Below are 4,837 nucleotides of genomic sequence, written 5' to 3'. Positions count from 1 at the left end.
CACCTCTAGACCCCACAGTCTAGACACCACCTCTAGAGCCCACCTCTAGACCCCACAGTCTAGACACCACCACTAGATCCCACCTCTAGACCCCACAGTCTAGACACCACCTCTAGAGCCCACCTCTAGACCCCACAGTCTAGACACCACCACTAGATCCCACCTCTAGACCCCACAGTCTAGACACCACCTCTAGAGCCCACCTCTAGACCCCACAGTCTAGACACCACCTCTAGAGCCCACGTCTAGACACCACCTCTAGACCCCACAATCCCCACCTCTAGAGCCCACTTCTAGAACCCACCTCTACAGCCCACCTCTAGACCCCACCTCTAGACACCACCTCTAGACCCCACAGTCCCCTCCTCTAGACCCCATCTCTAGACCCCACATCTAGACACCACCTCTGGACCCCACCTCTAGACCCCACGTCTAGACACCACCTCTGGACCCCACAGACACCACCTCTAGACCCCACCTCTAGACCCCACAGACACCACCTCTAGACCTCACGGTCTAGACCCCACCTCTAGACCCCACAGTCTAGACCCCACAGTCTAGACCCCACTTCTAGACCCCACAGTCCAGACCCCACTTCTAGACCTCACAGACTCCACGTCTAGACCACGCCTCTCGATCCCACGTCTAGACCCCGCAGTCCCCACCTCTAGACCCGGCCATTGCACTGCCCTGATCCCTACAGCTCTCCATTATCGCAGGGTTTCCCCAGCCTGGGCTCATCACCATGCCAGGCTCATTGCTCCATTGATGGGCTCCGTCAGTGCACCTGAGCCAATATCCATCACACGGACTCTGACATTATCCTTTGATCCACTCCCCAGCCCACGGAGGCCATCAGTAATCAGCCAACTGTTATTAATGACTAATTTTTGTAATCTTGGTGTGATTGGCAACCCCTGGCCCAATTGTCCTTGGGATGGTGGTGGAGAGAGACGTTGTTGAATTTCTGCGGTCCTGCTGAAAGATACAGCATGGAAACAGGTTCACCTTGCCCGAGCCGACCATCAATCACCCATTCACAGTAGTTCCATGTTATCACACTTTCACATTCACTCCCTACACACCAGCGGCAATTACAGAGACCAATCAACTTACAACCCTGTTCATGATTAGTCCGTGTGTCCGGGGTTACGGGGAGAAAGCTGGAGAATGAGGTTAAGAAGGAAAGATAGATCAGCTTAAATTGAAGAGCTAGAGTTAGATAGAGCTCTGGGGGCTAGTGGAAACAAGGGATATGGGGAGAAGGCATGCACAGGTTACTGATTGTGGATGATCAGCCATGATCACAATGAATGGCGGTGCTGGCTCGGAGGGCCAAATGGCCTCCTCCTGCACCTATTTTCTATGTTTCTATGTTTCTATGTTTCACTTATGAATTTATGAGCTGCTGCTTCACAGCACTGGAGTCCAGAGCAATGGCCTCGGGGGTTGTGTGTGTGGAGTTTGCTCACATGTTACACCTGCAACCATGAGCTTTTCCTCCAGGTGCTCCAGTTTCCCACATCACTTCTTGGCTGTCGTTAGTATTTGACATTTAATAAAGAATATTGAATCATATTGTGTCGAACATCACCCCCTCAGCTGCTTGCCTGGGGTATGTTAGTATCTCCAAATCACTGACGGGTGCAGGAGTGAAAGGTCTAGACTGTGTCGACTTACAGTGATATGGCAAGCCCGTTCCTGTCCTCCCCTAATGTGCACGGCACTGTGTTTCACTGCAGGCTGCCACTGGAGAATGATGAAGAATGGAGACCCCAGGTGACCATCCCTTCAAGAGGGGTCCTACAGGTGATACCAAGACAGCTGACTCCAGCCAAGTTGGTCTTGATAACCACAACCTGTCATTTGAATGGTCAGTCTTTCCGGTTAATGTAATTGTCCAACAGAATAGAAGACTTACCCCCAGCAGAAAAAGCACTCCGCGTAGAGTAATGTAGGGGAATCGAGAACCAGAGGGCATAGGTTTAAGGTGAAGGGGGAAAGATTTTATCAGAATCTGAGGGGTTACTTTTTCGCACAAAAGGGTGGTGGGTGTACGGAACGAGCTGCCGGAGGAGGTAGTTGAGGCAGGGACTATCGCAACGTTTAAGAAGCAATTAGACAGGTACATGGATAGGACAGGTTTACCGAGATATGGGCCAAATGCAGGCAAGTGGGACTAGTGTAGATGGGACATGTTGGTCATTGTGGGCAAGTTGGGCCGAAGGGCCTGTTTCCACGCTGTATGACTCTATGATTCTTTGACTCTAAGTGAGTAACTGAAAAATGTGCTGGTGCTTCAAGAATGGCTGAGGTTTGTCGAGGAAAGAAATGACTACTTGACAGAGTGCCTCTTAATTAGGAAGTCAAATATTATGGTGACACAAGCAGCAAAATAGAGACACAAGGAGCTCTGAGGGACAGTCCTGACCCAAAACGTCACCTATCCATGTCCTCCAGAGATGCTGCATGACCTGTTGAGTTACTCCAGCACTTTGTGTTCTAATGAAATACTAGCAATTGTCATCTTTCATTGGATTTATACAAGAGATTGCACGTCTAACATCACAAAACCTGGCAGGGAGACAGCACTGCGGGTCACTGGGATTAATGATGTGTATAATATAATTACTGCCTGCTTCCGTCTGCTGCTGGTGATATTGCCCTGCTTTTATCAAGAGTTTGATGCAGTGTTAGACATGAGTTTTGATGCTGGTGTTGTCAAGACTCTTTTTTTTTAAATGGGTGCTATGGATCTCTTCTGTAGTATCTTGAGTAAAAGGGATAAAATGCATTTAAGTAAAAAATATCAGAGGATGGTAAAAACACTCAGCAGGTCAGGCAGCACTTATGGGGACAAAAACGATCATTGTTTCAGGTTGATGACCTTTCATCAGCCTGAGCTTTACACAGAAAAGGCTGTGGACAAATTGAAAACAAGGACGGATACTTTTAAACTGTGGAATTTTGTTTTCCAAAAATAAAGTTTATTCGGAATAAAAGATAGATGCAAATGAAAGGGCCGTGCCAAAACTGTTCCGACATTCTCATTGTGTATAGACAATAGACAATAGGTGCAGGAGGAGGCCCTTCGGCCCTTCGAGCCAGCACCGCCATTCAATGTGATCATGGCTGATCATTCTCAATCAGTACCCCGTTCCTGCCTTCTCCCCATACCCCCTGACTCCGCTATCCTTAAGAGCTCTATCTAGCTCTCACTTGAATGCATTCAGAGAACTGGCCTCCACTGCCTTCTGAGGCAGAGAATTCCACAGATTCACAACTCTCTGGCTGAGAAAGTTTTTCCTCATCTCAGTTCTAAATGGCCTACCCCTTATTCTTAAACTGTATAGATTAGTGTTATATTCGGTCGTGTTTGCACGAATCCTCATACCAAGCACTCTTGCTACCCATGTGGCCCTGGTCTCTGACGTTGCTGAACCTGGGAGTCAATGCCATTCAAAACGTACTTCACAGTGGCTCTGTTTAAATGGACCCTGTAAATTGCTTTCCATAGTGCCGTGTTCAATTAGGTATTGTTTGCTGAATAAAAACACAGCGTGCTGGGAGTCCTGCCTAAGTCAAGGTTCCAGCCCTGTATTTAACAATTAAGAGGAGTGTTGAATCATGTGTTCCAGTGGATGTTAACTATGTTCCTTAGTTGCTTGACTTTGTTTAGTTAGTATCTCCAAATAACTGACTGACACAGGAGTGAAAGGACACGCGTGGGTCAGCATGCATTGATATAACACCCTTAAGCTAGGTAAAGCGGGGCTGCACTAGAGTACATTTACACTATAATTAGAGACCGTCTCACATCAGGAGAGAGGATCAAAAGTGAGGTGTGCTTTAGTTTAGAGATACAGCCCGGAAACAGGCCCTTCGGCCCACCGAGTCCGTGCCGACCAGCGATCACCCCCGTGCAGTAACACTATCCTACACACTGGGGACAATTCACAGAAGCCAATTAACCTACTAAAACCACAGGCCTTTGAAATGTGGGAGGAAACAGGAGCAACCCACGCGGTCACTGGGAGAACGTGCAGGCTCCACACAGACAGCACACCTGGTCAGAATCGAACCCAGGTCTCTGGCGCTGTGAGGCAGCGACTCTACCGCTGTGCCACCGTGCCGAGGTCAAAGTGAGGGAACATCATAGAACACAGCACAGTACAGCACACGAACAGGCCCTTCGGCCCACCCTGTGTATGTGTGCAGACCCTGGTGCCAATCCAATGATTCCCACCTGCCTACATGTGGTCTATATTCCTGCCTGTTTATGTCTCCCCAAAAAGGCCTCTTAAATATTGTTATCATATCCATTTCTACCACTCCCCTGATAGCATGTTCCAGAGAGAGAGAGAGACCTAGCCCTCTCTCTGTGTCAAAATTAAAGCTAGCCACACAAATCTCCTTAAAATTCTCCACCCTCACTTCAAACTCACAGCCTGGAAAAAGGCTTTATCCTATCGCTTCGTCGCACAATGTTATATACTTCAATCACATCTCCCCTCAGACTCCAAAACTGCAGCGAAAACAATCCAAGCGTCCACATTTTCCTTCTATATAATACACACTAATCCAAGTAACGTTCTAGTGAACCTGTTTCCCACCCTCTACAAACCCCCTACATCCTTCCCACCAGACTCTATATACCGGCCACAGACACAAAATGCTGGAGTAACTCAGCGGGACAGGCAGCACCTCTGGGGAGAAGGAATGGGTGACGTTTAGGGTCGAGATCCTTCTTCAGACTGGCCATTACTTTTTTAAATCTCCTTCGTTCCTGGGTGAACCAGGCCGTGGCGTATTCAGGAGAGAGTTAGAAGTCGCTCTT

At 48.3% G+C, this 4,837-nt stretch overlaps 1 protein-coding gene across 1 annotated transcript in view; it reads left to right on the top strand.

Annotated features, from left to right (window-relative positions):
* The first annotated feature begins 1,786 nt into the window (after positions 1-1,786).
* Positions 1,787-4,837, top strand: part of notch1b (notch receptor 1b) — a 118,742-nt gene continuing 115,691 nt past the window's right edge. The window contains 1 exon segment of the mRNA XM_078426366.1: positions 1,787-1,873. The gene's annotated coding sequence lies outside the window, so the exon portion shown is untranslated.

This window comes from Rhinoraja longicauda, chromosome 31 (assembly GCF_053455715.1).
Source record: "Rhinoraja longicauda isolate Sanriku21f chromosome 31, sRhiLon1.1, whole genome shotgun sequence".
Taxonomy (NCBI): Eukaryota; Metazoa; Chordata; class Chondrichthyes; order Rajiformes; family Arhynchobatidae; genus Rhinoraja; species Rhinoraja longicauda.
Note: the sequence above shows the minus strand (reverse complement) of the source record. Positions and strands in the feature narration are given on the sequence as shown.